The sequence below is a fragment of the Papio anubis genome, chromosome 4, assembly GCF_008728515.1.
Source record: "Papio anubis isolate 15944 chromosome 4, Panubis1.0, whole genome shotgun sequence".
NCBI lineage: Eukaryota > Metazoa > Chordata > Mammalia > Primates > Cercopithecidae > Papio > Papio anubis.
In genome coordinates, this window is record NC_044979.1 from 18,960,592 (window position 1) to 18,984,217 (window position 23,626).

Here is a 23,626-nt window from a genome sequence, read left to right on the forward strand (position 1 = left end):
CATGACAGTGCCCCATGCCTTTGGTCCTGCCTTGGGAGGAGACACCTGTCGGAACTCTGAGCCGTGTGTTGCTGGGATACGTCATGATCATCGATCCAGGGTATCTTTGTGTTGGTGATGGGTGTCTGTCACTGGGCTAGGTGACAGAACCTTGCTCTGTCGATACATATCTGATGTCTTGTGGAGCATTTAAGGACACACATGTCTCTGGCAGAATGGAGCATGGCAGACTGTGAGAGTTACAGGAGGATGGATTAAAGTTCATCCTTTTATTTCATGAGTCATAAAGAGCCGATGAATTTTTGCTAATTCGAAGTGTGTCTGTTTCAGCCAGGTCAAAAGAGAAATCTGAGAGAAACCTTCTGTACTGAGTAATGCAGACCCTTCAGACTTAACCTTTCTTGATGATTTATTGAATAGGAAAAAAAAGTATATTTCTGCTTTTGCAGTTCCAAGTTTCTTCTCAGTTTAGAATTAATCACTTCAAGGAAAGACTGCACTCTTTATGCACATAGAAGTGGCTTGTTTTTAGAGTTGGATTATCACTCCTTTCATGCGTTCAGTTTGCAGCAAGCATTTATTGAGTGCCTACTGCCTGCTGGATACTGCATTTTAGTATCTGATAAATGCATATGTTTTTAGAAATGTTTACCTGAGTCACACATTATTGGATAATAAAGATATCATGTGTATATAAATTTTCCAAGTGACTAAAACTTATCCATTTCAACACCATACTTAAAATGTTTTGTTTTGTTTTGTTTTTCTGGACAGAAATTTAACAGGAAGACATCATAGCATCCCACACCTTCTGATACAGAGTAGCGGACAAAGGGGAGTGAATGGTACTGGCATTTTAATAAGCGTCTGCTAAAGGCCAGAGGCCTACATTTAATCTTTGGGACAACTCCCCATTTAGTGGGTGAGAAAATTGAGTCTGAGGAAGCCAACTGCCAAGTGGCACAAGGCTAGAAGTAGTGCTGCTGGGATTTGAACCAGGTGTGTCTGACCCCCAGACACACGTTTCTTCCACCAAGTGGTGCTGTCTCTCCAACTGAACCCCTTCCTAATCCCTCGGAGTTGTTATGAACGTGATGAAATGTGTTCAAACACAGACATGCACTTAGATGCTCTATTTAGATGTTTAATTATCTTTGCTTCAGTTAAAAGGCTCCTTGTATCTGTGTTCATTCAGTTAAAATTCTAACTCTAGCTGCCATTTATTAAGTGCCAATTATATGCAAGGAATTTTACATGCATTGTCTCTGTTCTTCACAAGGTATTTTTTCCATTCTGTGGATGAGGAAACAAGCTCAAGGAGGTCAAATAACTTGCCCCAAATCCTATAATTACTAAGTGATAGAGCCTTTGGAGTCTTTCTGCCTCTAAAACCTTTGCATCTTCTCACTGTGGTTGGTCTCTGTTCCTCTCAGGGTTGGGAACTGTTGTCAGTATGCCAGCCCCTTCCTGCAGTGGCTGTCTCCTGTTCTAATGTCATGTTCCCATCTCTTCGTGACCGCAGAATCAAGTCACCAAACCTGTTGGAGGTAATGGAAAAAATATTGGCATAGGAACCAAACGACCTGGCTTCTAGCCCCAAGCTGGGCATGTGACCTTAAGCAAGCCCTTGGCTCCTGGAATTGAGAGCCTTACTTCTTTCCTGCCTGGGATGGGCATTTGTCACGAATGTGTGAGAATCTGCATATGCTCCACCCACATAATGGGTACAGACGAAATTATGTTTGAGACATAAGCATGTAACTTTTTTTCTGATGCATATAGATGCTATTGTGATTAATAAATTGGAAAATGTGGCTTGGCTACTGTGGCTTTTTGGTATTTTGTATTTTCCTAATTGGAAGATAATAACAATGCAATTACTATCATGTGGGATCTAACCATTCCCCCACCCCCAGTTCTACAGATGAGGATAGAAACCCACTTCATGTCAGGGAGCCACAGTCACCCCTGTCTGTACACAGGAAAAGAACCTGTCCTGCTCCCTTAGTAGGATTGCTGTGCAAGTCTAGGATGTGGGAACATAGTGCAGGGTATACAGAGCTAGCTCTATACCTTTGACCTTGGCATTAAGCAGGCTCTCAGGGAGGGCCTGACGCCCTCTCTGTAGCCAGTGTGCATGAGCTTTATGCACGGATTTTACAACATCTATTTTCGGTGCTCAAAGGCCTTTTTGAGTTCACTTCCAGGTTCTGGATTATGTTCTAGGTAGTTGCTGGTGCCAAATGAAAATGAGCTTCAAATGTTATTAAATGTATATATTTCTTTAAAAAAGAAAATACTGTTTCGGATACTTCAAAATTAGAAACTGCACCAAGGGTGTTGGTCGTTTATTTGAGCGCTGGCCTATTTAAAAGTTTTAGAAAACCAAAAACTGTCCATCTACTGTCGGTCTACTGATATGCATGTAATGCTATATCAAAAACCTTTTACCTTAAATTTTACTTTTTAATATATGACTGTTTAAAAATCGTCTTTTTATAAATATCCTGGTTTTGGTGGATTTAATACCTTCCCTAAAAGGAGAAATAAGTATACCACATATATTTCTATTCCCCAAGAACTCTGGATTTTTTTCATAGGCCGCAGTTTTTAATGTATTATTTATTTTTGAGGTATTAATATAATTTTGTACTTGACAGAGTACCATCATGTATACAGTTTCATTTAATCATCTGAGCAGCTCTGTTTCATCCCCACTTGCACAGGTGGAAACTGAGACTCTGCCCTGTCCCTGGAAGCAGAGCCACGAAGGAGTAAAGCCAGCTGGTCCCCAGCCAGCTCTCTCCATACCAGGCTCACCTCCTTACCCCAGCTGGTTTCGCTGCTGTGAGGCAGCTCACTGTGCCACACTTATCCCATGTGGTTTATGAGGGCTCATGAGGTGAAGGGTCAGGCTTTCATTTTGGTCCAATGTTTCACATAGAAATTGTGCTCCATGCAGCAGTGCCAGGTCAGAGTGTAAGTGACTCTAAGCCACATGTTACTCTTGGGTGGGCAGGGAGCGGGGTTGCAAAAGAGCAAGACTTAATGACACTGGATATCTGCTATTATTGTCTTATTACATGAAAAGAGGGCCTAAGTTTGTTGTCACTCTCTCCGCAGATATAAACACTGAACTTTCTTAGTCATAATGGGGAGGGGCTCGTCAGCGTGCTAAATTACCGGCAACTGCAGTGTTATTTGATGTTCGGTTTTATCAGCAAGGGTGCCAGATGTTTGCACAATAGAAGCTATGGAACTATAGGGACATATAAAGCAGCTCTGCAGCTAACCTCACATAGAGCCAATACCACACTGTGATAATAAGGGTAGGGGGGCGTTTCCCTTTTGTCCAAAGAAAAGAGGTTTCCCACAGAATCTCAACACTGTGGCCCCGAAAGTGATCTTGGCAATTATGTAATCTCACCTCCTTCATTACAGATTCTTGTTATTTATGTCAAATACATTCGAGGCTTAAGGCTCTCGGCCAGGTGCTAAAGGTGAGCATTTGCAGGCTTCCCAGGCCAAGATTGGCCGGGATCAAACACCCGGTTCATAGGACGTCTTAGTCCCTTTAGTGTTGCTATCAAGGAATACCTGAGACTGGGTAATTTATAAAGAAAAGAGGTTTATTTGGCTCATTATTCTGATGTCTTCAGAAGTTCAAGATTGATCATCTGAACATGACATGTGATCATCTGCTGCCACAGGCTGCCTCCACTCATGGCTGAAGGGGAAGGAGAGCCAGCGTGTGCAGATCACATGGCACTGGAGGAAGCAAGGCGGGGGCAGGGGAGTGCCAGGCTCCTTTCAATTTGTATTTATTTTATTTTATTTTTAAAATTTATTTCTATTTTTTGTAGAGACAGTGTCTCACTATGTTGCCCAGGCTGGTCTCGAACTCCTGGGCTCAAACGATCCTCCCACCTTGGCCCCCCACCCCAAAGTGCTGGGGCTGGCTCTTTTTTACAGCCAGCTCTCGTGGGAACAAATAGAGCAAGAACTCATTTATTACTGCAAGGGCAACACTAAGCCATTCATGAGAGATCTGTCCCCATGAGCCAAATACCTCCCATTAGTTCCCACCTCCAACACTGGAGATCACATTTCAACATAAGATTTGGGGGAACAAACATCCAGACTGTAGCATAGGGAAGCCAGCATCTGTCCACAGCCTGCTGTGTGTCCCTACTCTTCTTGGCCCTCTGTCCTCCCCTGACTCTGTGTGCAGTGTTCATACCACTAAGTGGGGACCGATGCTCTAGCAAATGGCCCTTGTGTTGACGCATTCACCACCCCTTTACACTGGGGTAGTCCGGCAAGCAAGTGTTCGGGAATGGGTCTGGGGGCTTTCTGGGTGCAGCTCATTTCCCAAGCGCCTTCCCCGGCACCCCTTTAAACCTGCTGTGTCAGCTGCCCCTCCCCACACCACCCCCCCACCGCTCCTCATGGACCTGCATCGATTGGGCCCCACCTTGAGGTTCCCCCAGTCCCACGTGCACACCGAGGTGCCCTGCGCCCTGCGTGAGTGCTCACTGTGGATGGTGAGCAAGGACGTCCATCCAGCTTTTTTCCCCCTCACAGGCTGCCTGAGGCCTTTGTCCTTGTCCTGTCAGGGAAGCTCTGCCTCTCTCCTGTTGATTGACTCACCACCTGACTCCTTCCCACTCCTCTTTTTCGCATTTTGGAGTTAAAAGTCTCCAGACCCTAGTTAGTCCTGGCTCCTCTGTAGCAAAGCGCAAGCCATAGCTTGGGATTTCTGAGCCACACAATTACATGTGGGGCCAGACGTGACCCCTGGACCAGTGGGAAGCTGTGTGTGACAGGGATGGGCAGGTTTGTAATACGAAAGTTCCAGGCTGGGCTCGTGAGGTGAGAAACATTTCTGCACAGCTCCCCCATAGCAGACCCAGTATTCTTCACCATCAACAGACATAAGGTAATTGAGACAGGAAGGTGCTACCTATGAGGAACTTGCAATTTAGCTAATATATATAAATGATGTTGTGTGAAAGTAATTCCGGGCTGTTTCACAAGAAATATTTATTTTCATTCCAAGTTGGATAGCAAGCCAATTCTTTCCTATAAGACAGCATATAACATACATAACTTCAGAATGACACACTTGTACTGCCTAAATCTTAATCCTGAGAACGTCAAGGTTCCTTTTGGTATGTGGGCTTCATTGTGATGATTGAATTAGGCAGCCCTGTTAACGCCAACAAAATGTGACCGCTTTTCTCTGATTGCATTTCCCAACTTCCAAGTTTTCCCCATAGCCGTTTTCCCTGCCAGCAGTTCATTTCCCCAGCCCTTGGGGAGGACTCTGTGGGGTCTGTGGCTGCATTTACACCCCAGCCAAACGTGGCACTCATCGGTTGTCTCCAGGCTGCACAAAGATTCAACCTTAGCTTTTGCTCTTGGTCACCACTTGGCAGTTAGGAAAGTTTTCATTTTGAGAGTTTCTCTTCATTTACCTTGTTAATATTCAGGTTTGACTTGTAGTGATACCATAAGGTATAAACTCTTAGTAAAACTGGGAATAAAATTGTGCTATTTTACTGTACATAAGCCCCTGAATGTACCCAAAAGTCTTATACGAGTTGTTGGTCACTTTGACTTTTTTTCCTCATGTTCTATACTTGTGGCATTAAATTCACATGCAGGCAGAATCCGTCTTATAATGAACATTAGTATTTTTAAGTTTTGCTGTCTGGATTTTGGTTAGGTGGGAGGTGGGAAGAGGGAAAGTGATTTTACATGGGAACTCATCTCTGGTGTTAAAAATAGTCAATGGAGGCATATGATTGATACACAAATATTATCCTGTGCCACATTATTCAGGGGAGGACTTGATGCTAAAATTGTAGACTGTAGATGAAAATAAATAGCCTGCCAGCCCTCTGAGACATCTACCTTTAACTGGGATCATACCCGCAACCATAGCCCTTGGAAGAGAACCAGGCAGCAGCCATCAGCTCCTGCCTTTTGGCCCTGGACATCGGCCCAAACTCTAGAGTTGAGGGAGTGAGGAGGCCATTCTTCCAGTCCTTCCTGTGTCTTCCAGTCTCTAGCTGTTCTCAACTGCTTCTGATGTTCAGAGGTCAAGTTATCATTTACTTGACAATCACTCCCAGTTAGGGGGAGCAGTAAGGAGAGGAGATTGAAAGGGAAAAAGTGGAAAAGTGGAGGAGACTGCCAGGCCAAGAGAATGAGAAAGGGAGTGCCTCTTGATTTCGATGAATGAGTCATCAGCTCCAGACTCACGTGGTCATGAACGAGGAGGAGCTCACACAGGCCCGGTCTGGCCAGGCTTCAGAGGGCAAGAGGAGGGATGGTGTGTGTGTGGGTGTGGGTGTGGATGTGGGTGTGTGTGCCCAGTGGATTGTCCCTGCAGGCCCAATGGGCTGCATGCATGGCGTGTGTGCGTGTGTGTGTGTGTGTGTGTGTGTGTGTGTGTGTGTTTTGGCCCAGTGAATTGTCCCTGCAGTCTCAATGGGCTGTGTGTGTGTGTATGTGTTGGCCCAGTGGATTATCCCTGCAGGTCCAATGGGCTGTGTGTGTGTGTGTGTGTGTGTTGGCCCAGTGGATTGTCCCTGCAGGTCCAGTGGGCTGCGTGTGTGTGTGTGTGTGTGTGTGTGTGTGTGTGTTGGCCCAGTGGATTGTCCCTGCAGTCCCAATGGGCTGCCTGTGTGAATTGGGGTGATAAGAATCCGTGCTGCTTGAGAACAAGGTTGAACTTATCCCTGGATGTGCTCAAGCACAGCTTTGCAGAGCTTGGCCAAGGAGGATCCTAGAATCTGGTTCTTCCCAAGGATCTTTGCCTTCTCTCTGGGAAATTTCATCTCCTCTCATATCTGGATCCTTCTCCCACTCACCCATATATCCACCAGCCCCCACACTGCCCCAGAATATTGTTAAACACAAATCTAAGCTGTTTCAGCCAGAATTTTGTTTAGCCTGGGACAGGAAGAGCTGGTTCCTGCCCTGTACTGCCTGAGGTTTGCAAGTTTAGGAATCCAGGAGACTAGTATTTTCTCCCAGGTTCTTGGCATACCGATCCTAGTGAGGGGTGCCTGCTGAGGGACTTTAGACATGGGATAGGATGAGATGGGATGGGATAGACTGAGACAAGAATTGGGGGCAGCTTATCACCCATATCCAATTAAAACCAAAATTCTTAAGCAACATTTAATATCCTGTATTTACTATGTTAGTCTGTTTTCTTCACCAATATATTCTATATCCCAACCACCTAATAATGCCTGGCATATTATAAATACCTTAGAGATATTGCGGGTTTGGTTTCAGACCACCTCAATAAAGTGAATATTGCAATACAGTGAATCACATGCATTATTTTGGTTCTTAGTGCATGTACAAAACTGTAGTGTAGTCTGTGTGTGCAATTGTTTGTATTTATATCATTTGTATGCTATATCATTATGTCTAAAAAAATTGCACATACTTAATTTTAAAATATTAGAGCTAATTTTAAAATGCTAGAGCTAGGCTTGCACCTGTAATCCCAGCTACCTGGGAGGCTGAGGCAGGAGAATTGCTTGTAGTCATGAGTTGAGACCAGTCTGGGCAACATAGCAAGACACCATCTTTAAATAAATAAATGAATGAATGAATGAATAAAATACTTTATTGCTAAAAATGCTAGTGATCTTCTGGGCCTTCAGTGAGTCATAATCTTTTTGCTGGTTGGAGGGTCTTACCTCCATGTTGATAGTTGCTGACTGATCAGGATGGTGGATGCTAAAGGTTGGGGTGGCTGTGGCAATTTTTTTTAAATGACAGCAGTGAAGTTTGCTGCATCACTTGACTCTTCCCTTCACAAAAGAGTTCTCTGTAGCATATGATGTTGGTTGATAGCATTTGAGCCACAGCAGAACTTTCGAATTTGGAGTCAATCCTTTCAGACCCTGCCACTGCTTTATCAACGAGGCTTATGGAATATTATATTAGTCTGTTCTCATGCTGCTATGAAGAAATACCTGAGACTGGGTAATATGAAAAGGAAAGACATTTAATTGACTCACAGTTTCACAGGACTGGGGAGCCCTTAGAAAACTTATGATCATGGTGGAAGGTGAAACAAACACATCCTTCTTCACACGGCAGCAGCAAGGAGAAGTACAGAGCAAAGTGAGGGGAAAGCCCCTTATAAAACCATCAGATCTCATGAGAACTCACTATCATGAGAACAGCGTGAAGGCAGTTGCCCCCATGATTCAGTTACCTCCCACCAGGTCCCTCTCACAACACGTGGGGATTATGGGAGCTACAATTCAAGATGAGATTTGGGTGGGGACACAGCCAAACCATATCAGATATTCTAAATCCTTTCTTATCATTTCAACAATATTCACAGCAACTTCACCAGAAATAGATTCCATCTCAAGAAACTACTTTTTTTGCTTATTTGTAAGAAGCAACTCCTCATCCATTTAAGTTTGATCATGAGAATGCAGCAATTCAGTCACATCTTCAGCTCCACTTCTCTTTCTGTCTCTTGCTATTTCTACCTCATCTACAGTGACTTACACCACGGAAGTCTTAAACCCTTCAAAGTCATCCATGTAAGTTGGAATCAGCCTCTTCCAAACTCTTATTAATGTTGACATGGTGATGTCTTTCCATGAATCATGACTGTTCTTAATGGCATCTAGAATGGCGAATGCTTTCCAGAAGACTTTCAATTTACTTTGGCCAGATCCATCAGAGGACTCACTGTCTATGGCAGCTATAGGCTTACAAGATGTGTTTCTTAAATAGTAAGACATGATAGACAAAATTACCCCTTGATCTGTGGGCTGCAGAATGGATGTTGTGTTAGCAGGCATGAAATCATTAATCTTGTACATCTCCATCAGAGATCCTGGGTGACTAGGTACATTGTCAATGAGCAGTGATATTTTGAAAGAAATCTTTTTGTTCTGAGAAGTAGGTCTCAACAATGGGCTTAAAATATTCAGTAAACCAGGCTTTAAACAGATGTGCTGTCATCTAGGCTTTGTTGTTCCATTTATAAAGCACAGGCAAAGTAGATTTAGCACGATTCTTAAGGACCTTAGGATTTTCAGAATGGTAAATGAGCACTGGCTTCAACTTAAAAGTCACCAGCTGCATCAGCCCTTAACAAGAGAGCAAACCTGTCCTTTGAAGCTTTGAAGCCAGGCATTGACTTCTCCCCTCTAACTATGAAAGCCCTAGATGGCATCTTCTTCCAATAGACGGCTGTTTCATCTACATTGAAAACCTGTTGGCCAGGTGTGGTGGCTCATTGAAAACCTGTTGGCCAGGTGTGGTGGCCCAGCACTTTCGGAGGCTGAGGAAGGAGGATTGCTTGAGCCCAGGAGTTTGGGACCAGCTTGGGCAACATGGCGAAACTCTGTCTGCACAAAAAATTAGCTGGCTGTGGTGCTGCATGCCTGTAATCCCAGTTACTTGAGAGGCTGAGATGGGAGGATCACCTGAGCCCAGGAGATTGAGGCTGCGGTAAGCTGAGATCGGGCCACTTCCCTCTAGCCTAGGCGACAGAATGAGACCCTGTCTGAAACAAAAAAGAAAATCTGTTGTTTCGTGTAGCCACCTTCATCAATGATCTTAGCCAGATCTTCTGGATAACTTGCTGCAGCTTCTACATGGGCACTTGCTGCTTCCCTTCGCACTTTTATGTTATGGAGATGGCTTATTTCCTTAAACCTTATGAACCAACGTCTGAGCTGCAAACTTTTTTTCTACAGTTTCCTCACCTCTCTTAGCTTCCACAGAATTGAAGAGTTAGGGATTTGCTCTGGATTAGGCTTGACTGAAGGGAGTGTTGTGGCTGGTTGGATCTTCTATCCAGACCACTAAAAAACTTTCTCCATATCAGCAGGAAGGCCGTTTTACTTTCTTTCTTTTTATGCATTTGTTTGTTTGTTTGTTTGTTTACTTATTTATTTAGAGATGAAATTTCGCTCTGTCGCCCAGGCTGGAGTGCAGTGGCGCGATCTCGGCTCACTGCAAGCTCAGCCTTCCAGGTTCACGCCATTCTCCTGCCTCAGCCTCCCGAGTAGCTGGGACTACAGGTGCCCGCCACCTCACCCAGCTAATTTTTTTGTATTTTTAGTAGAGACGGGGTTTCACTGTGTTAGCCAGGATGGTCTCCATCTCCTTACCTCGTGATTCACCTGCCTTGGTCTCCCAAAGTGCTGGGATTACAGGTGTGAGCCACTGCGCCCGGCCTTACTTTCTTATCATTCATGTGTTCACTGGAGTAGCACTTTTAATTTCTTTCAAGAATGTTTTCTTTGCATTCACGACTTGGCTGTTTGGCACAAGAGACCTAGCATTCAGCCTATCTCAGCCTTTTTTATTTTGTTAAGACAGTCTGTCATCCGGGCTGGAGTGCATTGGTGCAGTCATAGCCTACTGCAACCTCAAACTCCTGAAATCAAGTGATTCTCCTGCGTCCAGAGTACCTAGGACTACAGGTACACATCACTACGTCCAGCTAATTTTTAAAAATATTTTATTTGTAGAGATAGAGTCTCACTATGTCATCCAGGCTGGTCTCAAACTCCTGGCCTCAGGTATTCCTCCCGCCTCAGCCTCCCAAAGTGCTGGGCTTACAGGCATGATCCGCCATTACCAGCCCTATCTCAGCTTTTGACATATATTCCTCACTAAGCTCAGTCATTACTAGTTTTTGATTTAAAATGAGAGACACGCAACTCTTTCTTTCACTTGAACACTTAGAAGTCATTGTAGGATTATTAATTGGCCTAATTTCCATATCATTGTATCTCAGAGAAGAGAGAGGCCCGAGAAGAAGGAGAGAGATGGGAAAACAGCTGGTAGATGGAATACACACCACATGTTTGATTAAGTTTGCCATCTTATATGGGTGCGATTCATGGCGCACCAGTACAATTACAATAGTAACATCAAAGATCATTGATCACAGGTCACCGTAGCAGATATCATAATGATGAAAAAGTTTGAAATATTGTGAGAATTACCAAAATGTGACACAGAGACATGAAGTGAGCACGTGCTTTTGGAAAAATGGTACTGACAGACTGGCTCAATGCATGGTTGCCACAGACCTTCAATTTGTTAAAAAAAAAAAAAAAAAAAATCACGGTATCTGCAAAGCTCAGTCAAGCTAGGGGGAATATAATGAGGTATGTCTATATATATATATATATATATATGCCCCTCCCCAAATTCCAAGCCCATTCAACATTTTACAACTATTATCTGAAGTATTTCCTGCCCTTTAAAACCACAAGAGAGTAAGACCTAACTGTTGGTGTAATACAGAATAATGAATCTATCTATTTTACTCTGGAAAGGAAATCGCCAACCCTCACAAAACTGTATGACGTGCCATTGCCTGCAGTGGTATCAATGCCATTGTCAGGGTATGACAGTGGCAGCCAACCTCCAGGAAGGCCCCTAATGACCCTCACCTCCTGGTATTCACCAGGATTGGTCTGTGTGACCCAGAGAATCTGGCAGAAATGACGGTGTTTCGCTTCCAAGATTAGACGCTGAGAGGTTCTGCAGCTTCTGTCTTAGTGTGCGTGTGTCTCTGTCTTTCTGGTATTTCTCGCTCTGGCTCCCGTGTTGTGAGCAGTCCTGTGGAGGCCCCCGTAGGGAGGAGCTGAGGCTCACAGACCACAGCCGGCGTGGGGAGCTTGGAAACATCTTGATCACAGCCTCACGAGGGACCCTGCACCAGACCCGGCTAGGCTGCTGCTGAAGCACCGGCCTAGAGCAACCATGAAGTAATGGTTATTTTAAGGCACTAAGTTTTGTGGTAGCTTGTTACACATTAACAGACAGCTAACGCAGTCTCTATTCATGTTTTTATCCTTGTGTGTGGCATGCATCTTATACAGATAAGCATGAAACAGGTCACGTCCAGGCTCTGAGGTGAGAGCCAAGCCCTTCCAGGTAATACTAAATATTGTACAAACAGCAAGGTTTTATTCATCAACCCAGGAGTGACCTTACTGAGTGGCGTGTTGGTGGTAAAAATGCCTTATCTTTAAGAGAGGACACACATTCTCCTTTCTCTCCCACCAGAAAGTCTGGTTCTTGCTGCTCTGTCATTTCCCAGAAAGGACCAGCCTCTCTTGCTCCACCCCACTTCCTGTCTGTGGCCCTGTGATGCCAAGGAGCCCTTCACTGGCCTACAGAGGAGGGGACAAGGGGCAGGAGGGGCCAGAAGCATCTCTGGAATGCACAAAGCTCATGAGCAGCTAGGCTTGCTCCAGCAGTCACATGTCCTGACTAGAGTCTTCCAGCACCTTCTGTCCCCTCCATTAGAAGAAAGGGGAATGCGGGTTCTTAACACAGTGCTTTTGGGAGATTGCCATTGACTCAGAGTCTGAGATTTACCGTTAGGCGCGTTTGAAACAATAACCATGTGTGGAGCACTTACTCTGTGGCAGGACATGGTGCAGGGTGCCGTGGGGAGGAGATGAGTAAAGCAGGGTTCCTACTCTTGAGGAGCAGCCAAGCACAGTCATTACAGCCCCACCCACCACAGGGACCCAGAGGAGGGCACAGGCACGCAGCCGGGGGATGAGGGAAGGCTTCCTGTAAGAGGTGGTGTCCGCTCTGCCCCTGAAGAAGGTGGAACTGACATCTCTGTCCTTGGTGCCTCAACAGAGCCCTTCATTCCAACCCCTCATTGCACATGTATTGTTACAGGTCTGGCTACCCCTGCTCATGGATGAGTTTCTTGAGGCTAGAGATGGATTTTACCCGGTGTTCCTGGTGCCAAGCCCAGGTCTTGACTCACTGTGGTCTCTCCGTGGATGTTCGATGAGTGAGTGAGTGAGGGAATGTGGTGGATGATGAGGCTAGAGAGGTAACAGGACAGAATCATAAGGACCTTGCCTATCGTGAATATTGAATGGCTTGGCAATAGAGGAGGTTTTCCTTCTAAGGAGTGGAAGCAACATGGTCTATGGTATGTGCCAAGTGAGGGCAGAAGCTGGGGCAGTAGCTACATTGGCACCTCACCATGAGTCCTCTACATGGCCCAGTGTCTGTACCAGCATGACATAAACCGTGTGCCAGTAACAGAAGTGTCAACCAGACCCGAGGGCTCCACTGTGATGCCTGCCCTGGAAAGGATAGAGCCCACTCAGGCCAGGCCATGGTGGTGTGAGCAACTCTAGCACCAGGAGAGACGCTGTCCTAGAACCAAGGCCCCCAGTAAGTGGACAAAGAAACGTAGGAAGATTCGAGCTCAGAGAACGTCAGGCCTTCCGCTACCTGGAGCCGTGGTGGCTACGCTGGACCCCGGGCTTGGTGCGTGGAAAGTCCAGGCTCTGCACCCTGTGACGCTCCTTAAAGTGAGAATATTTTCCCCAGGAGCGCAAGGGCCTTTCATGTGAGGAGCTTTAAATGTGCTCTCTGGTGGTAGCCACAGCATCCTTAATTTTCTGGTACAGCAAACAGTCTTCATTGGCAATCGCAGGAAAGGAGGCTTTGTTCTCAGGTGATGTTGAGCAGCCACCGGAGTGCCTCTTTCATGGTCACCTCTTGACACCCCACTGAGGCGGGGGAGGCAAGGGGAGTGCAGCGCTGGCACTGATTATAGAAAACAGCAGGGGATCCAGAAGAAGCTTTTGGCTTTGGAATTGGGTTTGTGCTTCCATTTAAATGTGGAGGTGCCAGGTGTTCTGATAATTCACCACAAAATTTTGAAATCGCCTAATAAAGACCGTTCAAAAGGACCTGAGAAGTGGGCTGTGTCCTCCCGCCTCTCCCAGCCACCTCTCTCCTGCCACCAGCTCTGACCTGGGATGGATGGCAGCATGCTTCCATTATCAAAACAGGCCAAAGAGAAGAATGAAAAGCTAAAAGCAGGAAAAACTTCACAAGTTTAGATAAAGTTTTCAAGTGATTAAGTGCGGTGACAGTGAAAACATTGACCCAATTGCAACTTGTAGGCTCCATCAGAGAGCTGTGGTTAACGGGCTCTCCTGTACATTTATATCAGGAGAGATGTGTTACCGGCTCCCTCAGAGTGTAAAGTATACCCAAAATAGAGCTTGAAGAGTGGCTTTATCATGGAGTGACTCAGCGCCAGCTAAGAGGAAAGATGAATATAGCGTGACGATGTTCTCCACAGGAAACCCGTGGCATGAAAACCAGGGACAGGGAGGGTGCTTGTAGCACGGTGGCCCTGTGGCCTCCTCACTGGGCCCATGGCTGAGTAATGGGCTGACTGATGGCAGCCCTATGGAAGCTGGCCTCAAACAATGCAGGAAGCACGCTCAGATCGTCTCTCAGAGCCTGTTCCCGGATGGGAAGCCACCAGCAAAACACCCCAGTGGGCTGTGCTCTTCATGTCCTGGTTGGGAAATTCAGGGAGCACACATGAACACACACATGCCACAGACGTGAAAAAGGTTCTGTCTTCTGAAGGCTGTTGGCTGATCTTAACATGAATTTTAAAAAATGATTTGCTACATTTGAGGCATTTCTTCAAGCCAGTTTTGGATACAATCCCTGGTTACTTTGTTCCTGGGGACATTCAGTACCAATGTCTGCCAAGCCCTGTAGTTTTGAAAACATCCCTGGCCCTCACAAAAGCCCTCGTAAAACAGCATCCCCTCAAAACCCAAGGCACCTGGTAAGGAAAGAATTAAAGCCAGTGACATGATTTTAATGTTCAATCCCAAAACCAGAGTTGACTTGGCTTGCCTGGGTTGTTCACCCAGGGGAGGGCTCTCCTCCACAAGGCCCAAGCCCTACTGGGGCTGCTTGGGCACCAGCCACGCTGTGGGGAGGGTGTAAATCATGACTGAATCGTGATTCCATGTGGGAAACAGTCCTGCAGTCGGGGGACAGGAGGAGCCAGATCGGAATCCAACACAAACAGTCCAGGGGCAGAGGGAACATTCCCGGGTACCTGTGTCCCAGAGTGACTTGAAAATGCTGAACTTATGCTAAATTCTGTTTAATGATTATTTGCGGCAGGGGGACAGGCATTCTTAAGAGATCAGTTTACCTTAGGAAATCCTGTACTCACCCTGCTTTCCGGCCTTCCGGCCTCCTCGTATCCTGCACACGCTATTCCTTTGCATACATTTGCAGCGAACTTTGCTCCCCAGGGTATCTGGCTTTCGGGATAAAGACTAATGTCCATGTCAAAATGATTCTTGATAAAAGCATCCTAGATGTTAAATATTTATTTTAAGCTAAATGTTCTACTTCTGAGAGGTTAAAAAACAAATGCCTTTTCATGCAGAGCCTTTTTGCCAGTCAGTGTTTGAGTTTCTTTAGGCTTTTTTATTTGGCTCTGCAGCAGCTAGCTAACCAACTGCATTCCTGAGATGAGCTGACAAGGGGGCAGAAATGAAGAAATAAACAAAAAGCCATGTTAATTTCAAGCTTCAGTAGGAATACAAAGAGAAATATTAACATTTGCTGAATGACAAATAATGAAATGACTGGAAATTTTTAAGGCTTCTAGCATGCTTTTATAAGCTCTCCTGGAATTTCCCCCCCCCATCAGGTATTGCACATTTATAACCAGCAGTGCACCATGTGAAGGCAGTTCAATAGGTTGTTTAATTTAAAGATTGGTACTTCTGAGCATGTAGTGTTCCTAATGCAATTCCTAACCCCATTTACGTGTCTCTGTCTACCCGAAGTACCCACATCTTCTTAGCACAATCTTTATAATTGTTTGTTGCTATGGTTTTAATGGGTCCCCTTCAAAATTCAGGTGTTGCCAGTGTGAGAGTATTAAAAGATGGGGCCTTTAAGAGGTGATTAGGCCATGAAGGCTTTTCCCTAGTGAATGGGTTTAAGGCCCTTTAGAAAAGAGGCTTCATCATTCCCTTTGAAAACTGGCACAAGACGAGCATGTCCTCTCTCACCACTCCTATTCAACATAGCATTGGAAGTTCTGGCCAGGGCAATCAGGCAAGAGAAAGAAATAAAAGGTATTCAAATAGGAAGAGAGGAAGTCAAATTGTCTGTCTTTGAAGATGACATGATTGTATGTTTACAAAACCCCATCGTCTCAGCCCAAAATCTCTTTAAGCTGATAAGCAACTTCAGCAGAGTATCAGGATACAAAATCAATGTGCAAAAATCACAAGCATTCCTATACACCAATAAGAGACAAACAGAGCTCCAAATCATGAGTGAACTCCCAGTCACAATTGCTATAAAGAGAATAAAATACCTAGGAATGTAACTTACAAGGGATGTGAAGGACCTCTTCAAGGAGAACTACAAACCACTGCTCAAGGAAATAAGAGATGACACAAACAAATGGAAGAATGTTCCATGCTCATGGATAGGAAGAATAAATAACATAAAAATGGCCGTACTCCCCAAAGTAATTTATAGATTCAATGCTATCCCCATCAAGCTACCACTGACTTTCTTCACAGAATTAAATTTTACATGGAACCAATAAAGAGCCTGTATAGCCAAGACAATCGTAAGCAAAAAGAACAAAGATGGTGGCATCATGCTACCCGACTTCAAACTATACTGCAAGGCTACAGTAACCAAAACAGCATGGTACTGGTACCAAAACAGATATATAGATCAATGGAACAGAACAGAGGCCTCAGAAATAATGCCACACATCTACAACCATCTGATCTTTGACAAACCTGTCAAAAACAAGCAATGGGGAAAGGATTCCCTATTTAATAAATGGTGTTGGGAAAACTGGCTAGCCATATGCAGAAAGCTGAAACTGGACCCCTTCCTTACACCTCATACAAAAATATAAAAACCCTAGAAGAAAACCTAGGCAATACCATTCAGGACATAGGCATGGCAAAGACTTCATGACTAAAACACCAAAAGCAATGGCAACAAAAGCCAAAATCGACAAATGGAATCTAATTAAACTGAAGCGCTTCTGCACAGCAAAAGATGCTATCATCAGAGTGAACAGGCAACCTACAGAATGGGAGAAAATTTTTGCAATCTATCCATCTGACAGAGAGCTAATATCCAGAATCTACAAAGAACTTAAACAAATTTCCAAGAAACAAGCAACCCCATCAAAAAGTGGCCGAAGGATATGAACAGACACTTCTCAAAAGAAGACATCTATGCGGCCAACAAACATACGAAAAAAAGCTCATCATCACTGGTCATTAGAGAAATGCAAATCAAAACCACAATGAAATACCCCTCTCACACCAGTTAGAATGGCGATCATTAAAAAGGAAACAACAGATGCTAGAGGGGATGTGGAGAAACAGGAACGCTTTTACACTGTTGGTGGGAGTGTAAATTAGTTCAGCCATTGTGGAAGACAATGTGATTCCTCAAGGATTCCATTGTGATTCCTCAAGGATCTAGAACCAGAAATACCATTTGACCCAGCAATTCCATTACTGGATATATACGCAAAGGATTATAAATCATTTTACTATAAAGACACGTGCATACATATGTTTATTGCAGCACTGTTCACAATAGCAAAGACTTGCAACCAACCCAAATGCCCATCAGTGATAGACTGGATAAAGAGAATGTGGCACATATACACCATGGAATACTATGCAGCCATAAAAAAGGATGAGTTCATGTCCTTTGCAGGTACATGGATGAAGTTGGAAACCATCATTCTCAGCAAACTAACACAGGAACAGAAAACAAAACACTGCCATGTTCTCACTCATAAGTAGGAGTTGAACAATGAGAACACTTGAGTACAGGAAGGGGAACATCACACACCAGGGCCTGTCAAGGGTGGTGGGCTAGGGGAGGGATAGCATTAGGAGAAATACCTAATGTAGATAACTAGTCGGTGGGTGCAGCAAACCACCATGGCACATGGATACCTATGTAACAAACCTGCACATTCTGCACATGTATCCCAGAACTTAAAGTATAATTTTAAAAAATAATAATAATAGAAAAGTGGCTTCATGTAGCTGTTAGCTTAGCTTGCTCTCTTGCCCTTCTGCCTTCCGCTGTGTGAGGGCTCAGCAAGAAGGCCCTCCCCAGACACCAAATGCCGGCACCTTGATCTTGAACTTCCCAGCCTCCAGAACTGTGAGAAATAAACTTTATATATTACCCGATGTCGGGTGTTCTCTTATAGCAGCACAAACGAACTAAGACATTTTCTGACTAAATGAAGTCACTTTACCCAGCTAGAAGGATAGTCACAGGATCGTTGTTTTATTGTTATTGTTGTTTAAAAAATGTGTGTGTATATGTGTGTGTGTGTGTGTGTGTGTATGTCAGTCTCCATATATATTATATATATTATATATATAATATTGGTCCCTCTCTCTCTCTACATACACACACACATGCACACACACATATTCCACATTAGAAATACTACAGTTTGGCCGGGCGCAGTGGCTCACGCCTGTAATCCCAGCACTTTGAAAGGCTGAGGTGGGTGGATCACCTGAGATCAGGAGTTCAAGACCAGCCTGGCCAACATGGTGATACCCCATCTCCACTAAAAATACAGAATTATCTGGGCGTGGTGGCACATGCCTGTAATCTCAGCTACTCAGGAGGCTGAAGCAGTAGAATCACTTGAACCTGGGAGGCAGAGGTTATAGTGAGCCGAGATCGCGCCATTGCACTCCAGCCTGGGCAACAAGAGTGAAACTATCTCAAAAAAAGAAAAAAAAGAAATACTATGGTTCTAAAATTTGGATTTATGTGTCAATTAGATGTATGGCGCTATTAATTTCAGTTTAATTCAGTTCAGTACATGTTTTTCGAGTACCTACTGTGTACAAGGAACTGTGTGAGGTACCTTTTGAGCACTTCACTTGCTCTCCAGAGATGCCTAGTGAGTATTGCATTGCAGAAAAGAAGTGCAATGGCATGTTGGAAGAAGGGGGACTCATATCTAGCTTTGGTCTGTTGAACCAAATAAACAGATCTTCTAACTGTCTGTTCTTCCCTACTAGATCTAAGTGCTCACAGAAAAAGGGCTGTCATTCACTTTGTATACCCAGGACCTGGGAGGTGCTTGGCACATGGTGGGTAACCAACAAATATCTGTTAAATGGAGCACACTGGGTGAGCAGAAAGATGTGATGGAAGTCTGCGAGGCAGGCAGAGGCAAGTGTAGGACTCTGACTGTCAGTGATGGGTGTGAGGCTACTTCTGGTAAGGAGACTATTGTGTAGGCTCAGACACCTGCAGGAGGGCAACCAGAAGTTCAGCATGGGTGAGGCCAGGGATTCCCTTGCCAGGGTTAGCAAACTAGGGTCCACAGGCCAGCCCCATCCATTCATGTACCTGTGGTCTGTGGCAACTCTTGTGCCTTATCAGCAGACATGAGTAGATGCAGCAGAGAGGAGTTGCAGTATATAGATAGCCTGGTAAGCCGAAAAGACTTAGTATTTGTTTCTTTATGGAAAGAGTTTGTTGAACTCTGCCATAGAGGCATAGAACAAAAATGAGTGCAGTTACCTTAGGGGGCCCCATTGTAAAGTGGCGATGCATACTTGGTTCTCTTTTGATCGGGAGACTGACCTGATTGGAGATAGTATGGTTTAGGAAAGTTGACATGTGAGTGCTTCAGTGGACTGGAGCTTTTGGGAAAGGGACCAAGTATAAGAAAACCAATTAGGATATTACAGCCATCTGTTCAGGCATCATTGAAGAAAGAGCATCAGTTTGAGTCTTATCTAAGCATTGGGTTGGCATGTATTATCTCCTAGGCTAGAAACCGTTGCCCTTCTCCCAGTTCATGTCACTAAATTGGGGGTCCACCTCACAGCTCCAGAAACCTCAGGTCAACCCCACCCAACTGGTCACATGCTAACTTCCTCTCTGGTGATCTTTGCACAAACATTTAACTCACAGCATGGTGTCTGGTTCTTGCTGACATCAACTTTGTAACTGTTTTCAGATTATTTTTTCTTTTCTCCACAGTAACTCTCAGGCTTCTTGAGGTCAGAACCATGCATTCTCGTTTTGCTCCTACCTCCCCACCTGCCTGCCCCTCATGCTGTGTCAAGTCCGCACGTGAGAAATAAGACAAGAGTCACTGGCAGCAAAGTGAGTGCTGACATTTAAATATGGAAGCAAGTCTGGGCCTCCGGACTCCAAGCACCCAGTGCCTGTGGCCTTGCTCACTGTTTTTCATATGTTGTCCTCTGGTCTTGTTTGTAAAGTGACCTGTTGCACAACCTCTCAGTACCCTGAAGGGCAGTGACTGTGTCCACACCTCTTTGTGTTCTCGGTGGTTAGCATAATATTTTTAACAGAACAGACCCTTTTTAAATGTTTGGTGATGACACAGTCACTGAGCAGGATATGCTGTAAGAAGAAAACATACTCTCCCTCATTCTGTGAATTAGTCAGAATATATCAGGTTAATAACGGTAAGAGCAAGCGTCTGTTGGTCTGATGCACCAACATCTATCGGATCAAGCAATTAAGCCCATGTCAGTCATTTTGGTACAATAGAACTAAAATTAGACACAGCATAAATACAATCAAGACATGAGCACGTTTCCCAGCATTAGCCTTACGATAACAAAGGCAAATGCAGAAGCGTGCGGACTTCCAGGACGGGTCCGGAGATGGCTGTTCCAGAGAAGAGCCAGGGTGGATGGCAGGAAGCGGTGGCTGGGATGGAACCTCCAGTCCACATGTGACACCTCTTTTACATCTTCACCCTAAGCCCTACCAGGAGTTTGAAGTGCAAAAGTTTTAGAAATATAAACCAGGTTTTACTTAGTAATACTCATTAATGACCTAAACCAAGAGAGAATCTCCTACTTAATGAAGTGATTAATTAGCTCTGGGAATTGAAGTTGAAAACAGAAGACTAATTGATTAATAGATTACTGTGTTTGTTTTTCTTCCTTTCATGGAAAGGAGCCAGAATTTGGTCCATGCCAGGTTTGCTGCTTTGGGCTAGCACCATGCTGCCTGGAATCTGTTCTCGTCTTTCCCACGTAGCCTGTCTGCTTCCCATCCTGGTGCCTTTCTTCCTGCCCTCTCCACAGACGGAAGGCCCTCCGTTTAAAACCTTGCTCTTTCAGGCTCAGTGCGCATCTCATCCCCAGGATGGATTTGCGCTCTTCTGACACTACCGAGGTCTCCTTTAAGTCACCGCTTTACCTAATCAATACCATACAGCTTAGCATTTAATTTTTCTTATTGCTTTATGTGTGGAATAATGAAAAAGAATTAAAAGATTGATAAACCAAACATCTCCCCTCACTTGCATTAGGCGTGTGAAATCTGACCTCACTGAGCTGGTGAGAGGCCTTCCCAACACAGCTGTGAGCACCAAATGAAGTGATGTAGGGAAGATTCCTTAGAAACTAAAAAGTCCGCACAACGTTTAGTTATTGGCATCATCAGTATGATTATTTTATATATTAATCTTAGCTTCTCTACTACATTTGTACTTAAAATCTCCAGACAAAAGTCAGCAAATTTTTCTTTCTTTCTTTTCTTTTTTTTTGAGACAAAGTCTCACTCTGTCGTTCAGGCTAAAGTGCAGTAGGCTCATCTCACTGCAACCTCTGCCTCCTCAGCTCAAACGATTGTTCTGCCTCAGCCTCCCGAGTTGCTGGAACTACCAGGCGTGTGCCACCATGCCTGACTAATTTTTTTTTTTTTTTTTATTTTTTTTTTTTTTTTTTTAGTAGAGAGAGGGTTTCACCATGGTGGCCAGGCTGGTCTTGAACTCCTGACCTCAGGTGATCCACTTGCCTCACCCTCCCAGAGTTCTGGGATTACAGGTGTGAGCCACCACGTCCTGTCAAAAGTCAGCAAATTTTTTAACATCCCTTATGAATGGGCTTTGCTCTGTGCCAATTTTAAAAAGTCGGACTTCTTCAAGTTACCTACCATCACTGTAGGTAGAAGGATAGGGAAGACCCCACATGAAACAATTAGAGAACTTACATGATAATAGTAAGCACCTGGTGTCAGCCCAGTCTCTGTGTCCCTCCTCACAGCTCCCTCGGCCCCTGGGAGTCCTCACACAGATGTCTATGACAGCCCTCAGCCTCCAGGGGCTTCCCCAACCCACTTAGTGTTACAAAAAGAAGCAGAAGCTGATCAGAGAGGAGGTTGGGGGAATTTGGCCGTGTGCTCAGAGGCACTGGTAGCGAAGTGACTTTTTCCCAGACAGGCTGGTCTCCCGTAAGAGGGAGAGAGAACTGACAGATTACACAAGAGAACAAGGCTCTGTCACCGTCAAGGTCAGAAGCCTGCCGCTACTCTCGTTATGTGTTGCTAGCCAACACACTCCTTCAGTTTGTTTCCAACTGATCATCTTTCTGTCTTCTGCCTTCCCAGTTCATAATCTGCGCTCTCTTCCCTCTCCATGGACCCCAGAGCAGATAGATCATTCTGTTGGTTTCAAATACAATTTAGTGGCCATCTTCCCTCCCATCTTTTTCATTAAAAAAAAAAAAAATGTTCTAACCACTGCTTTTCTAATCACCACTGTTCTAGCCACTAGGACTTTCTGTCCTCCACAAACCTATTGCTGTTAAAATATTTGTTTTAATTGTTCCAGGTGGTAAATGTTGCCTTATGGGCTTTGTTCCAACTTGCATTACTTTTTGCAAGGAGGATACTAAGTCAGTTCTAGTACATTGAGTCATACCATGACTGAGAATAGTGAAAGTGCAAATTCTTTATTAATACAGAAGTTAAAGATGAGGTAGTCATGTAGAAAACAACTTGCATTGATTAAATAAACTATGATTCTGGTTTAGTGATTCTAATTAATCACCAGAGTTAATAAAAATGTTACTTGTGGCTGGGCGCGGTGGCTCATGTCTATAATCCCAGCACTTTGAGAGACTGAGGTGGGTGAATCACCTGAGATCAGCAGTATGAGACCAGCTTGGCCAACATGGCGAAACCCCATCTCTGCTAAAAATACAAAAAATTAGCCGGGTGTGGTGGCAGCACCTGTAGTTCCAGCGACTCAGGAGGCTGAGGCAGGAGAATCACTTGAACCTCGGAGACAGAGATTGCAGTGAGCTGAGATTGCACCATTGTACTCCAGCTGGGGCTACAAGAGCAAAACTCCATCTCAAAAAACAAAAAAGGCACTTGTAATTATTTTTTTGAAGTCTTCATGTTCTAAGTCAAGACTTAAACTAACCATTTTTTTTTTTTTTAACAAATAGTTAATGGTTACTTGGTGTGACATATTTAGAACTTCCCAGTAGTTTTTATCATCTTGACTGGTCTTCAGTATGAAAGATGTTTTATAATTTCATGCTAACTTACATAAATGTAGCATTTGATTTTCAAATAACTAAGTCACTAGCTAATCAGTTCTACTTATCTTCAAGTGTTATGAGGTAGATGTAAATTCCATGAGGGCAGGGAGTCACCCATAGGCGAATCATCTACTTTATTCCCTGCATTATCTTTAGCATCTAAATCAGTGTTCAGCATACACTGTGGTCACTAGATAAATATTGAACAAATGAATGAGTGAGCTATAGACATAAACTATAAGAAACTCATAAAAATCTTTTCTAAAAATATAGAATCATATATTATAATGTTAAACTTATACCGGAGGTATAAGTAGCAAACAAATAGGAGGAATTTAAAAATTCTTTACCTCGAATCTGAACTATCACATTCAAGGCTTAGA

The 23,626-nt window shown here is 44.3% G+C and overlaps 1 protein-coding gene and 1 long non-coding RNA gene across 10 annotated transcripts in view; one reads left to right on the top strand and one right to left on the bottom strand.

Annotated features, from left to right (window-relative positions):
* Nucleotides 1-23,626, top strand: part of HIPK2 (homeodomain interacting protein kinase 2) — a 219,002-nt gene that overhangs the window by 83,976 nt on the left and 111,400 nt on the right. The window lies entirely within an intron of this gene.
* The window catches only part of LOC103883286, a 43,314-nt gene continuing 20,816 nt past the window's right edge, over nt 1,129-23,626 (bottom strand). The window contains exon 2 of the long non-coding RNA XR_645483.4: nt 1,129-1,538. This is a non-coding gene — a long non-coding RNA (uncharacterized LOC103883286). The remainder of the gene's footprint in view (nt 1,539-23,626) is intronic.